General features: G+C 36.1%; 1 pseudogene; it reads left to right on the plus strand.

The window, feature by feature from the left end:
- Positions 1 to 12,296: 12,296 nt before the first annotated feature.
- On the plus strand, positions 12,297 to 13,312 carry LOC125779007 (gustatory receptor for sugar taste 64f-like; annotated as a pseudogene).
- Positions 13,313 to 16,570: the final 3,258 nt, after the last annotated feature.

Consider the following 16,570-nt stretch of genomic DNA (forward strand, 5'->3'; position numbering starts at 1 on the left):
GGGTATTCGAAGGTTGGAGGCATTTCCGTTTTCTACTTCTTGGGCGTAATAATTAATTAACATCATTTATTTGTAGCAATTTTAGTAATATCATTTCGCCAAAATTGCTGCATATACATACATAAATAACGCTTTACGCTCGACAAATGCGTTGTAACATTTCCTACAGTTTAGTTAGTTTCTAGATTTATACATTAGGAACAAGATTCAGTTGGCTAGCATATCGATTTACCATCTGTCTTGATCGATAGTACAGCACGCCTTTACGAAGGGAAGATCCACAGAGACTGCACTTCACTCTCTAACATAAAATAGAGAGAACTTTAGAACAGAAGGAATATGCACTGCGCGTCCTTCTTGACATAAACAGAGCATTCAATAATTTCTCCAATGGCACACTTGTTAATATTTTAGATGGAGCCCGGATAGAGCCCGCCATCATATCATAAGTAAAAGCTTTACTGAGCTGCAGGAAGACTAATGCAAAGTAGAATGTAGCCAGATTGATAAGATAAGCGCGTACAGGAGCTTCTAAGAGGGGTGTATTGAACACTCAAATTGATAGCCTATGCGGACGACATAGCTACATTAGACACAATTAGTATCGTAAGTCTTAAACCAATGGACGATTTCGCTAACCTATAGGTAAACGCTGGTAAGACGATTGAAATAATCTTTACATGGATGTACAGGATACTGTCGTGGAAACCCGCAAAGATTAACGGGTTAAAGTTAACTACTAAGGATCGTACCAAATATATGGAAGTAATCCAAGAAACCGTTGGAGCGGATACAGCGGAGGGCTATACTAGAAAAATTATTTAACCAAAAACTAATCGATATTGCAGAAGAAAACTCATAGCAAAATCAGCTGTAATATTCGAGGCGAGGAATTGAAGTGATAATTTTCTTCGGGCATAGCTCTATAGTCAGGGAGTCAATGTAAATCGAAATTTCGAAATTTCCAGAACGGAAGAAAGCGAATCATTGTTGTGCTACACATGCGTGGATTGCGTAGCATTCTTTCCTTTTTTATACAAAAATTTCAAAATTTGTGAATTTCTTTATTATTTTCACCGATTTTACTACAGCTGTAAATTTTTTTCAACTTCGCCGAAAGTTGCTCCTCTTTATGAAGCTTTAATAATGAATAGCGACGAATTAACTGTCTACCTTTCGACGCTACATACGCTTCCTCCGGCGACGACTGCGACATTTCTGTGTTTATCACCAGCCCCTTTAAACTTTTCACCGATGCTAATGCAAATTAATGCTACCACTGAATAACTCAACTCACCAAATAAAGAATAACATATTAATTCCATAAGAACTGTGAGAGAATGGCAAAGGATAATGGAAAGTGTGGTAAATAGGACCAGTTACGAGTCAATTGCCCCAATGCTTAGAGCTTTCCAACTTTTTCAAATATAAGTGTTATTATGCTCGTAAAGTAAAAATGCGAAAAACGCTTTCTTTTAAGTTTTCCACTTTTTGAAAGTTTTAACAAAAGTAAGTAAAAAATACTATTTCGAGTTGTGAAACTTTACCGATTCATATTCAAAACGCGCACGAATAAACTCAAGTGAGCAGACACACATAAACACTCATGACATGTACCATAAGTAAGTGATCACCTTAAAGAGGTACATGTGAATATGGTGTTGCTGTAAAGAGGCTGGTGTAATCTTGCTGAAAGCCGCGACAACGTATCACGCGAAGACATAAAGAAGTCGTAAAATTATTCAGCGATAAAGAAAATCCACAGGGTTTTACATACATTCACTTATATTTGAATAAACTGCTGCGAAAATGCAATGAAGCATCAAAACACTAAGAGAAGACACTGGTTACACAAGGACTGGTCAGAGATGTAATACACTTCAAAATAAATATTAATTTGGAAATTGTTTCAAAAAATGGCTATAGTTACTTCAAAATAAGTATTTTTTTTTAATTAAAATAGTGAGGATGTGTACCATAAATTGGATAAAAGAAAACTTATTTTGTCATATATTTTGTTTATCGTCCAATGACGAGCTAAAATGTTGAATTTCTATGCTGACCCTTGCAATAAGTTGATTAGTCGAACAAGCGGTTCATACACGTGTAACTATAAGTGTAACTATAAGTGTAGTCGTCAAAGTAAATGCTCGCAAATATTGCCACACGGCGAAGAATAAAAATGTTGAAAGTAGACTATAAGAGCATATCCTTGTTCCTATGATGTGCTCTCATATAACATATGCCTAACACTCGTACAAGTAGTACATAGTTATATCTACATACTCAGAAACGGGTACAAGTACATAGGCTTTTACCGCAAGTTTCAGTAACCGGTGCCGCTTTCCGTTTCATGCAACTCCATTTGTATATTCTTCATATGCTAGGGTTTGAGAGACTCCCTTTGCTTTTCTTCGGGCGATTTTACTCTTTTTCAAAACTTTTGCCTAAAAAGACTTTCATTTAAATTCGAATGTAGAAAATAATACAATAGAATTAAACTTTAAGATTGTGGCACACTAACTAAACAGCCAAGCTGGCAGCTGTTGTCAATATTTATACAATGAACAAAGTATATTTAGTCTCAGAGACCCTATAAAAAATAATAAAATATAAATGATCAGCGTGACGAGCTCAGTGAATTCAGCCGATTTGGTATACCTCAGATTTTGTACTATCGAACTGAAATGTTTTAAAAAAAAAGCTTTGTACTACCCTCAGTGTTCTAAGACCTGGCGTAATATTCCAGTATCCTTGGCCTCAAACAACTTTTGAAGGAGCAATCAGTTTGTCTGTCTTTTCATTTCTTATTCTTATATGACTGGGCAAACTTAGTATTGGCGCTACGGAACACTGGTAGGTTTGAAAACTTGCAGGTTAAAGCAAAAGCCCACTTGGCAGCTTAATCAATGAAGCCTCCTCTTGTTCCTTTTCACCCTTTGATCCGTCGGTGAATATGTAGATAGATTTCACTTTTGAAACTGTCGATCAAAGAACCATATCTTTAAAATAAAGAACTCGGACAGCCATTTTTCACAAGCCTGTTTTGAGTTCAACTTTACACCAACAAGGGCGTTCGCCATAGACAGAAACAGGTGGTAATCACCTGGCGCTATATCCGGGCTATATGGTGGATGCCATAAAACCTCCCATGTGAGCTCCCGTAACTTCTGACGAGCCATCAAAGAAGTGTGTTTTCTGATGTTCTCCTGGTGGAACATTTCACCCTTCCTGTTAGCAATTGTGGACGAGCTTCTGTGGAATTAAGCGTCTGACTATAGAGAGCATAGTGGATGATTCCCTTCCAATCCCACCAAACACACAGCAAAACCTTCTTGGCCGTCAATCCCGGCTTGGCCACTCTTTGGGACGACCACGACCGTTTTCACTTGATATTGTCGTATGCGATCCATTTTTCGTCGCCAGTCACCATCGTTCGTTCCATTTCATCAGCATATCGCAGGCGTCGCAGCACCCAAAGATCAAGCTTTTTTGTGTATCCAGCCTTCTGCAGATAGTGTAAAATGGTTTGGTGACTAACTTCCGTCTTCTGGGCGATATCACGAGATGCCACAACAAGATTTTTTCCATGATTTGACCTTTTTTTATTTATATAGAACATTAACAAAATTAGTTACCAAAAAATAAATTAATTTATGCGCTCTTGAAATATCCCTCTCTACTTCGAGGATGCATAAATGAAAATTTTAATTTTGAAAAAGCGGTGTGCTCGCCAGGATTTATGTATACCCTTGGGGTCATCTGAAAAATAAAAAAATGATGGATTCTTGATTGGTACGCATTTTATTATCTTAAGGGTTTAAATAAGCTTCCTCGCATAAAAAACAACTCTTTTGCTACAAATTTTTTCTCATATAAAATTTTTTATATTTTTATTTTATTACAATTTTTATTATAACAAGCATACGCTATTAACAGAGAAATTTTGAAACTTTTAGAAAAAAGTAAAGTATATTAAACCCTTAGAGTAAACTCCCTTTCCGAATTTCCAAAATTTAAGGTGTTGTTTCTTATACTCAGTTTGTACCAATAAAACAGAAAAGTGGAAATTTAAATGGCCGTAACCTTAAATTTTTGAACACACCTCGTGCAAAGTATATTCTTGTACTTTGACGCTTTATGTAAAACCATATTTACACGCAAACCCTTTGTAAAAAGTACGAAAATAATACATTCAACACAGTGTAGTCTTCTGCACAATGACGCTTTTATACCTCCATATGTGGCACGAGTGCGTTTCGGCTTTCGCCAAGTAATCCTAAATACCCATAGAACATGTTTGCAGTGGAAAAGTCGACTAAGTGGCACTTCAGCTCACAGTGCCATAAGTGTATCTGCCGCAGCACTTACATACATAAATATACACATACCGGTAGGCAAGTAGATATGTATATATGTATGTTCTATAAGATATGGTCATAAAAAGTTGTTTGCATGAGACAGTTTTATTTACATTCCAGTATGTATTTTTCTTAGAGGACTTTTTTCTGCAGAGCAATAGGCTTTTACTCAGAGGCACTTTGCCTCCTCATGAACTTTCTCATGACGTTCAGATTTACCATAATAAAGCCGAACGTTTCTAGCGAGTGCTAGCACGAGAGTCATTTTCCCATAAATTTAGTACAATGGCACTAGCCTAGTGTTGAACATATTCGAAACCGCACACCACAGAATATTTTTTCTTAAACACGCTGAATTTGCTTAAGATTTTATTCATGCGATTACTCATATTTGTGAGAACAACTATTTCTCTGAGCTTAACATGTTAAGCCTCGAATGAAAACTTTATCGTGAACAAGCAAGTACGAGCTACGTTCGGGTGCAACGGAACATTTTATACTCTTGCAGCTTTTAAGAATTAAAGCCAGGGAAATAGTTGGAAATACTTTAAGGTATAAAACCAATCATATAGAGTAAAGTCAGACGGATGTTCGTAAATCCAGATATTAGTTATGTAGGGGCTAGTCCAAGAATTAGCTCAAATTTATATTTTTTATGCACAAAAATACTCTGTTATATGTAAAACACGCTAGCCGATTTTCATTGTGATAACTCATTTATTTGTCGATATATGCGGTACAAAGTCACCCGGAAGTTCGAAAATCTTTGTATCAAGTATATGGTGGCGAAAAGAAGTATTGGTCCGATTCAACCCGTTTTTTTACATTATTTATTAGAAGCATTATCCCATAATTCCATTCCAAAAGTCCACTATAGGTACGGGATTGAAATATTCGGCAGCTTGTGGCTTGAACAGTTTTTATTACGTAAAGCGTGCCACACGTGGATCAGAGAAAATAACCCTTGCCGTGAATGTCACGGGCCAAGTTTGTTTTAAATCGATCAATAATTGCACTGCATTTAAAATTTTAATTTAAAATTGGGCTGGGCATTTTCACGGGTAGATAGAAGTTAAGAGAGAAGGTAGAAGATGGAGTCTTCTATCGGGAGCTCTTTATAAATTCTAGTCTTATACTAGCAGATCATTGCATCGTCTTTAAAGCGAAGGTGGCTGCCATCAAGATAGCGGGACATATACTGATCCGAAGTGCAGCTCCTTTCAGAGAGGTTCGGTGGAACTGCAGTAAGCTTGGCTCGCGGTGGTCAACAACTATAACTTGTACTCTGGAAGATCGTTCTGAGCCAAAGTGAAATATAAGAGGTCTTCTGAGCTACTTACAATTAGCAAAGACAATCTCGTCATAATTGTTGGTATACATACACGATAGGTATACCTATGTAATATACGTATATATGCTATATATGCTATGTATGTACTTTATAGTAGCTTTATATGTGCAAGTATTTTATAAAATTATGCAAATGTTGAATCTTCTCAGGATTTTACAATTTTGTCATATACATATTAAAGCTTTTATACCTAAGCATGCAAAAGTCTTTTGTATTAAATAAAAGAAGTCTCCCGCTGAGAGGATCTCTCAGCGAATGCATCGTCACTCAAATGAAAAAATTCTAAAAACATAAATTTTGAAATTCCTGCGCAAATACCAGCAGCAGAACTAAGTAAACTAATCAAATCTAATCCGAATTACTACTCATTTATGCATTCTAAGAAACTTATTTGCAAGCTTCTGGTATTGAAATCCATGCGAAGTTATTCCTGCATTCTCATCCATCGCTCTGTTTTCTAATTCCTCACTCTTATGCGTGTACAATTCCAATACGACGGAAACAAGCTTTTCTAATACTTGTATTCGAATGCCGCATATAAAGACGCATTGAATTATGCATGTGTGCGTAAATGCGTACGTGCGTATGTTCGCAGCAATTTTTTTAATCTCAAATCAATTTACTTTGTCTGTCTACTTCAATATCTGGATTTGTTCATATAAATAGCCAGCTCAACAATATGTTTTGGAAAGTGCCATGGAAGTGTTCTCTGTTTATTTACAAGCATGGCTCATAAGCCGCACATTTGTTTGTATAAATCGCCTGAATATAACACAGAGACAGACAAAATCGAAAGCACTTTTCTCGAGGACAAAATCTTCAAACGAATTCTGTGAGAATAAATGAAAGCGTTGATGTACAAAAATAAACACACTTCCCCTCTTGGACTTAGACTAAATTTCTGCAATCAGTATTAAAATAAATTAAAATTTAAATTTAGAATGATAATGAAGGGCCCTAAGGGTCTTTTTAAATATATCAGTAAACCGTTTTAATAAAAATGGTTGCATCCAGTAATCATTATTAAATGAATTCTTTAAGCGATTACAACCATATATTTGAACCTTCTATACTTTTTGTATATCAATTATTTCATTTTGGGAATGAAAAACAGAAAATCAAAATAAAATGTATTTAATAAAGGAAAAATTGTTGTAGAATTTGTAGAATGTTTTGAAGACAATAAATGCAAAAGTTTCACTGGGAAGCTATGCATTCTGCAGAAGTAGTAATTGCCATTTACATGTATGAATACATTTTACTACCGAACTTTTATTTTGTAAATGTACTAAAGTGCGTCACTACACTTACGTCGATTCAACCAACAGGTCATAAAAAAATATGTACTGCACTAATTACCAAGAAGTTAGAGCGCAGCAGCTGTACGAACTTAACGATCAAACATTGTGGGAAAACAACAGAACAAAAGTTCTTAGCTATTAGTAGTGAAAGTATCAGATGGATGCAGGTGCAAGTTGCCACTTTTAATTTCTTCTTGAGAATCACATCGTTTCAGATTTCCAATAAATAAATTTCCACTGTGAAAATCTCTTAGTAATTTAGCGAGCGTAAAATTGCGAAGCGAGCAATTAGGTTTGTGAAATTGAAATGCCTTACCTACTTACAAAGTAACTTAGCAATCGGAACTCTTAATATAAGGTTTGAACTGTACTTAAGAGCGTCGAATTTTTGTAACAAGAGTTAGTGAGTTAGGCTTACAGAAAAAATCACAGAAAATTTCGCAATACATTACATCTGACAATGGATAGCTGGATACCGCGTATAAAATATACATACAAATTTTTGAAGCACAATAATATGGTTGTCCATTTTAGTGAAATTCCCATTTATTATCCAATCTTTGGATAAATGTTGATTGCGTAAATTGTGTAGGATATGATATTTGTCAATTATCATTACATAGCTTCACCAAAAATTCTACTTTATTTTTATTATTGTGAAGATTTCAAGTGCGCTGAATACTAATTTATTCATACAACAATTAAGATATTGCTAAGTTCGACTGCAACCGAACATTTAAAACTCTTGATACTGCGTACCTACTCCGTGACTCTTGTCACTATTGCATCCCAAAAAGATTACGTTTTGGGGCGGTTTATGGGCCCGAATTGCACGGAATTGGGCAATATGTGGTTCCAACAGAACGGCGCCACAAGTCACACAGCGAATGTCGCAATCGATTTATTAAAAAAAAGTATGGTGAACGTGTTATCCTACAAAATGACCCAGTCAATTGGCCTCCTCTGTCGTGCGATTCGACATCGTTAGATGACTACCTGTTAAGTCTACGGTCTATGCCAACAAGTCAGCAACGATTTATGAATTTCATACGAATATCGAATGTCGGTAAAGCTGAGTCAAATTTATAGTACTTAGCCTACAATATATGGTTTAGCATTAAATTAAATTCTCTGCCTACCGCATTTGTTTAGAGTTGTTCATAGATAATTTTCTCTATTCTTCACTTACCAAAATATGGTTTGGTAACACCCTTAAGAGTAAAAATTCGAATCTTATAGGAATAGACCTGTAAACAATCGCCACTTAAATAAATTCCTGGATCCTAAGCTATTGACTGAATCTCAGAAAGTTCAACCAAAAAGTCCACTGGCTTTGAGAACAAAACTATTACTGGCCTTGGCTTTGACCTGAAAATGCTCGGTATATACATAAACTAGTCACTTAGTTATTAACATATCGATCTGAAATGATGAAGAAGTAATTTTGTCCCCAAGAATTTTCTAATTTGTTGGAAGTGCCTATGTGTGAACCACTATATCAACATCTACTACCGTGATTAAATTGAAAGGTGAATTTTTCCCATATACAATACACTTAGGTGTCCTTGGAGTGGTCATGTGAATTTGATGAATAGCTAGATATTACACGAAGGTAAATCAGACGATAGCGGTGGTTGCGGTTTGGTCATGGGGGGCGTTATTGTATGGCACATCAAATTGAAGGTTTGACAATGCCAGATGAAAGTTCACTTTGAACTAAAGCATTCGTTTCTGTTAACTTTAAGGGTGACTTGATATCTAATTTTCTTACTTCATCTGCGAAGCTCCTATCTATTTAAGACGAGTTCTAGATAAGGCGGAACAAAATCCAGGTACTTTTTGCGGTATCGTCATTATTAATGCCAGGCTTTTACATATGATATTGGCGATGCTGGATCTCCCTAAGGCATTCCATTCTTTGATCTGTCTCTCAGCCCTTTAGGAAATTTTATTGTGTATCGTTTGTGACTTACGTATTTCCTCTGCTGGTTCGGTAACCAGACAGATGGTAATTTTTGCAATCGAATCAGTTATTTCGTTTCCCAAAATTTCTTTGTTGCCTAAAACTTACTATATACGCAGCCGCTTCCCAACAGCCACTATATTTACTGAAGATTTACCAATATTCCAGCATATTGATTCAGCTCTCAACAATAGTTTCCGGCGCCCACTCAATTAGACATTTTTGATCCGTCTGTGTAGATGTTATAAGCTCAGCTGGTGAGTAGCAGCATTCTGCGCCATCCACATTCTTCTATTGTGGCTTGAAATCTTCTCTCCCAAAAAGAGTGTAAGGGTGTGTGGTTCATTTCATTCATCAACTCCCTGCTTATTGAGATATGCCCGAAAGTCTTTGTAGCGAATTCAGGTAACCCAAGAATTGAAGACTTTAATAGTTATATGCCATATATTTCTACTCGATATACAATTTTTCGCATCAATTCTCTCTGAATTCTGAAATATTGAATTTCCTTCCCTCGGTACCCAGAAACTTGTATAATAAGAACTCAATATCACATAATCGTAGTCCATAGAAACTCTTAAGTAACACATAATAAAGCCTGTGGCTCCTAGTTTCACATATTGACTCTTAAGATGTTTACTACCCATACAACAACATCAAATATTGACAAGTAATTGCACATTGTCTTCCACTAATCAACATTTTTCTCTTGTGACATTTTCTTTCTTTCGCCGTTGATCAACAAGTTCTGCTCATCGACGAATTCTTCGCCATAATGCCAGACAAGGGAGTTACTGCGGCCCAGCCTCGGCCCGTTTGTTGTTCATAACAACGACAACAATTGATTTGGGATTGACAATGAACAAAGTGCTTCACAAACCAATCAACTTCGACAGTGTGGGTAAGTCACGAGAACTTAAGCGCATAAATGCAGACAATTGCATACAGAGCACTAGGTGTAAGACCGAGGCAACTTAATCACAGTCACGGTAGAAAATGTGAAAATCCAAGTGGTCGCATGTACATAAATTAAGCTTTGCGTTTGACACTTAGACGGCTATCATTTTAATGTTTCGCTTTATTGTTTTTTTCGTTTAAGTCAGACACAGGAAAAATATCAAGCCAAAAATACAATTTTGCTTTAATGAAATTGCATGGTTACCTCTTTATTACATAAACATTTATCTCTGTCATCAATCCCCAATAGTTCAACGTCCTTCGTTTGGCGCCATTCTGGATCGCCTATATCGACGCTTGGCTCTTATTCACATACTCATTCGCGTACATAACTTTTGGTATTTGTGTAGAGTCGTTGATATTTCGTCTGTCTCTTATTGTGGTTTGCATCAGTGCCATCGTATTGGCGCGCAAATGGCCGGCATTGATGCTGGATTGGTACGAAATCGAGTGCGACTTGCCGTAGTATTTAACGCAAATGGAAAAAGGACGTCTGGCGTACAGGATTAATATGGTGACAGCTGTGGCCATGACGTTGTCACTCGGCAAGTTGAACGATCATTTGATATGATACAGAGTACATATGTATATATGTATGTATATGTAGTCGGGTAGTTGCAAGTGAAGGAGTAGGTAATGAGAGCGACCAGGTGTGTGTTGAGTGTTTAAAGAATTTGTAAGAATTTAGAAAATAAATATGTATGTACTTGTGCAAGGTTGACAAGGACCTATAGCAATGGCATGCCCAAGTTCGCGAAGAACGAAATAATATAATAGATAACACTCGTGGTTTTAAAGGGTAAAAAGTACGAAAAAGTACTTTTCGATTTATTAAAATTTTAACTCTCTTCCATGGCGTCAATCGCATTCGGATTATTGGCGTAGACAAGTCACTTCATTTAAATCCGCAACAAATAGTCCAGATCTTGCGATTTATCTTAGAGGCCACGCGAGATAGTGCGCTCATCAAAATTTTCCTTCAATAAATTGATTGCTTCGTTGGCTATATGACACATTGAGCCATCTTGTTCGATCAAAATGTCGTCCATATCAATACCCTCTTATTCAGCCACGAAATGTCATAAATCATGACTCTGTAGCATTTCCCATTGTTTGTAACGTTATGACTGGCTTCATTTTTGCATAAATTTCGACCAATGAGTTCTTCTGCCTATAGAGCACACCACACAGTGAGTGAATAGTGTTTTGTGGATTATCATTACTTCAAAGGGGAAAATTTTGTTTATTTAACTAAAAGTTTATCGCTGAACAAATTTTTTTTATGAAAATCGGGATCGGCGACAATCTTGTTTTGGGCCCATTCACCGACCGTGCGACATGTTTGATTGATTTTTGGTATTACTTTTTGCAAGAGTTTGATTTCTTAAGCGCGTAAAACAAGATCCTTTCGTTAACTCTTCCATAAAGTGGATGAGCACAGCTCCATTTGTTGGATGGACTCATTCGGGTCTTCTTTTATACTCTGCTTCATAGCAGAATTCGGGTTTTTGGGACTCTGCTGGGTGATTACGGGGACAATATGGGTAACTTGTGAGCCAATTTCCTATATTTTTGAAACAAAACGCTGGTATTTCCAGGTTATAAGTATCCAGTATTATATGTTCACTCAATTTATCTTACATTTTATATATGAAGGCTAGAGAAAGTGTTGACCCTAGTATTTTACCCTTCATCCGTTTTGATTGGTCGAGTAGTTCCTAAGGCATATGATTTTCACTAAAATGGACGGTACCATGTTTATTATCCAATATTGATAACATCTCCTATAAATATTTCTTTGTATTATATAGTGATAACGTGAAATTTTATGCTTCTGCAATTTTAGCAATTCTAGTAGTCTTCAATATAACCGGAGTTATCGTCTGACTCGAGCCAAGTAGATTAGTTTCCAGCAAAATTGCTTGATAAAACTTAACTGGTCTATGAGACAGACAATTTCACATACTCTGTTGCAACATACGAGAGTATACGAAATATAATAAAATCCTTCTGTGATAAATACAACTTCGGTACATAATCTCGTAACATACGAAGTAATAGTCGTCATGTTTTAAGCTACCAAAGATGGGTTGCAGAAGAAGAAAGATTTCTCAATTTATGTATTTAATTTTTGTTATTTGGCCGCAATATCTGATTTTCTTTAAATTTATTTTAATATTTTCAGGTGAACATCCAACATACGCTGTTCCAACTATTGACCGCAGGCCGAGGATGCACTTATTTATATTTTTCTGGATTTAAATGGATGTTTTCGTGATGATTGTTGGCAGCGTAATTTAGGCAGCTCAGCGGTAACTTGCTCAAGTTCAAGGGCATGATGAGCTTGCGTTACATACTTCTAAATATCGCCTTACATTTTTAATTGCTTTTTATGGCCGACTGACCGACACAGCATACGCAAACAGTACCGGAACTTGTGCGAGCCCTGCACACGCATCGACGGCGCCATTTCGCTCATCACGATGATATCCTTTTCGAATAATTTGTATTTCATTTGTGTGCAACTGCTACGTAGTCTTAAGTGAGTTTACGCATGCCTCGGTAATGGTATATAATTTAGTTCGCCTGGTGAGTAATAGTCGGCAGTTTTACGTCTCGTCTATTTTTCTTTTTCTCTCATTGCAGCAAAATGCTCGCCCATGTTGCGTCTTTTACTTCTCGCTCTTCTTTTTAGTCGGCCGTACCTTGACCATTTCATTGTATTCGGCCAGCCTCAACAGTAAGTCACGGAAGCCGTTGCGCGCGCCACGCTACGTGCCGAAGGAGTTCTGCTACACTGAGGTGATATCTCGGAGGACATTAGCACCGATTTGGTTGCATTAAATGGCATAAAATTCCTTCATCTCACACGGGAATTGTTGCTGAGCTTAAGTTCCGTGCAACCTTGTATTCCGCCGGTCGTTTGTCCATGGGCAGTTACGTGTGCTGGCACTTCGGGGATTCGCCTATTCATGACTTCTGCACAGAAACTTTGTTCCTGCTTATGGCTTAAGTGCCATGCATCGCTGCTCGCCATGTGGACTATTGGTCTCCTACCAGTTTTGCTTTGCTTTGTGTTGAACTTTATTTACTTCCTCTTGGTGAAATCTTATTTCTGATTTCCGTTTACACGCTTTTTGTTGACTTTCTTCATATTGAACTCTCTTATGTTATACACAACTCTCAATTTACCGTATTCAAGCTGATTAATTATTAGTCTGTTTTCTTGGTTTTCTGGAATTCTGCTTTTCTTGTCTTCTTTTGTTGTGTGTTCAATATTATTAGTAACATATGAGCTGATGCTTATATAATTCAATCAGGATAGCAAACTTGCAGCATACGTCCACTGTCATCTCCAGGCAACAACAGTTTGCATTGAGCTTAGGTAAGTAGATGGATTGCAATTAATTGTTATATAAATGCTATCATATCAACTCTGTAACCCAAACAAATTTTCTGTATTAATTATCAAAATAAAAATTAAAAAAAATCCAGTGAATTAATTTGTTTAAAATATTCTTCTTCTTCTTTACTGGCGTAGACACCGCTTACGCGATTATAGCCGCGTCAAAATAATTGTTTAAAATATTATTGAAGCAAAATTCAGTAACGGTAAGTAATATCACTTAAAGTGATAAGTCAAATAACTAGTACCATTCTCATTGGCTTTTTTGGCAAATCACGTATAAGTCGTGTTATTTTTTCAGTATTGTTTGGTATTTCGTCTGGAAAGATAAAGCGTATCGAGACTAAAAACCCAGATAGCTGAGCTTTAAATCTCAAAAATTATAATCAATTACCTTCTTAAACTTAACCTAACCTTAAACCTTAAACCTAAGAATTATTTTTCTTGCGATAGCTCGCCCTAAACAGCTTAAGATTTCTAATGTGAAGGTCGAATAGTCTGAGTTTAGATAGGTATTAAATTTCTAGAGAATCCGAACACACTCTAATAGTACACTTAGCTTAAGTTGTTGCAGAAGTCTTATTAGATGCAAATCTCCTACATAATTTAAACCTATAGCGGGGTATTATTTGTCTTTTAGTCAAATCGATGCCTTTAGCAAAATACCAACAAAATTGACTTTTTTTCTACCTTACGAGTATGATTTGGCCACAACATCCGCGCCGTCAGTTTTGTTTCCTCCAGACTGGATAAGGAAAAGAAGGTATGAGTCTGATTGTGTTTGAGGACAAGACGAAGTATCTCCTGACATCAAACGAACAGTCATCACATTCGCGACTTTGTCCATATGCCACTGTTGAAAGTCATAACTTTGAAGTTGTGGATAATTTCGTCTATCTTGGAAAGATTAACAGAAATAACAATGTCAGCCTCGAAATCAAACGCAGATTACTGCCAACAGGCACTTCTTTGGACTGAGTAGAAAAGTAAAGTCTTCTCTCGACAAGCAAAGACCAAACTGTACAAGTCCTTAATTATTCTCACCTTGCTGTGTGGTGCGGAGGTATGGAAAATGAAAACATCTGATTAGTCGACCTTAGGAACGTTTGAATGTAACGATGCGCTGTACAAGATATACGCCGATATGGACATAGCTCAGCAAATCAAGAGACAGCAGCCACGCTGGTTAGGTCATGTTGTCCGAAAGGAAGAGAATACTACGGTTTTAAAGATTTTCGATTCAGTACCCGCCAGTGGAAGCAAAGGAAGAGGAAGTCTTCCACTTCGTTGGAGGGATTAGGTGGAATAGGACCTGTCTGGACTTGGTCGAGATACCATTGACGCCAAAAAGCAAAAGGAAAAAAAGACTGACGCGCGTTTCCTACGAAAATAAAGAGGAAGAAGAGTGGGAAAAATAAAGAATTTTGTCCGTATAAGGTACAGATTACAGTCAAAAAGCTCATTTATTATCTAGTTTGTGTGGATTCGTGTAAACTGCGATTACTCAATAATAGTAACGTCCATTTCCAAAAAAAAAAAATTTTTATTTCAGATTTTCGGCTACTAGACTTTTCTTATAATCATTTAAAAATCTTAAAGCACTGAAGCTCTTGCTGCACAAAAAAAATTGCGGAAAGGAAATTAATAGCTCGTTACTATGTATATGTTATAGTACACAGATAAAATGTGATATCCTTAGGTAAGTAAAAAATTTGGAGGTTTTAGTATTTGAGCACAGAAACAGTAAACGTAAGTTAAAGGATTTTTAGTTCTAAATGTTGTTGGTATCTGAGCAATTTTTAGATAGAAATGCGTCATGCTGAAATTATTTAAATTTCTGTGTTGCTTGGTCACGTTCAGAAAATATTGTTGTAGTTGGACCAAATACCTACGAGTAGTTCGACGAAGATGTGGTTAGAATCCACTATAAGATTATATAAGTATATGGACTTGCAAGGGAATATATTAAGTCAGTTATTATGCGTCTTTCTGAACAGGTAACTACGCTTTTTACTGTTTTTTCTTGTGCGATTTTATAATTTTGAAAAAATCAAAGTTCTCAGAAAAGTTTAATCCCAAATACAAATTGGACTACCACCACCACCCCCACGACCTTAATACTATGAAATCAGTTAATAACCTAGTCTGGTTTCCATAAAAGGTTATTTTTTAAAGCTAACATGGTGTTATCTTTTAACAAACAGAAGAAATGTAACAAACAGAAAATGTCCTGGATATTTTAGGACTCGCAACTTCTCTTAGCATTTCAGACAATAAGGAAACATTATTTTAGTTTTATATACTGATCAATATTTAAAATATCCTAGTAAAATCGGGTAAGTATGTCACGATTACCAAAAAAAAATTTGGTACTTAAAAGGACACAAATTGTCAGTAACTTCCGATAGCCAAGTATGGTAAATAGAATACCTTTTTCAAATCCGCTCGACTCTACAGATATTTTGAATATTAAAATCTTGGTAAGTAACTAACAAGAAGGCGACAAAGCGATTTACTTGCTAATAATATTCTTAATAATAGTTTTATTATGTTTATATTATTAAATAAATAGTAAGCTACTTTAAACATCGGAAGACGTGGCGTATAAGTAATGGAATAGGTATTTCCTTTTGGCAGGGCTTCATACCTGTCAAGAAGCCGAGTAGTACAGTAAATTTTACATTTACAAGCGAAGATAAAGCTCAAAAGGTATATGCGAAAGTTTATGCTAATAACATGAGATGTAAGCAAGGCAAAAAATGCAATTACGCGATTACAGATTCTGATAAATAATAACCGGTTTTTTGCGTTCATTGTCCACTTAATGCAAAAATCTTGGTCTGCGTTAAATCGTTAATACTTTAAGCCACGCAAACTCCTCGCTTACATTAAGGAAATACACAGTTGCTCACTTACATAACACCTTGTTATGAAAACTCAACATTTTGTCAATGTACGAAACTGGGAACGCGATAAATTAACTTCGTCAAAAGCCTAGAAAATTAACTGTCGGAAAGGATTTGGAAATCGGAGTAAATCTTTCGTTTATCAACAAAGAAGTCAGCAGATATAAAAATAAATTATACCGGTCTCGCTGACATTGAATATATATGTAATATATGTGTGTGTGAAAAATGAGGTTAATTTAAAATATTTAGTGACATCTGCATAGTGAAAAGTGTGCAAGTGTTTTATATTATACGAGTATGAGGTATGACAATTAAGTAATGA

Source organism: Bactrocera dorsalis, chromosome 5 (assembly GCF_023373825.1).
Source record: "Bactrocera dorsalis isolate Fly_Bdor chromosome 5, ASM2337382v1, whole genome shotgun sequence".
Classification (NCBI taxonomy): Eukaryota; Metazoa; Arthropoda; class Insecta; order Diptera; family Tephritidae; genus Bactrocera; species Bactrocera dorsalis.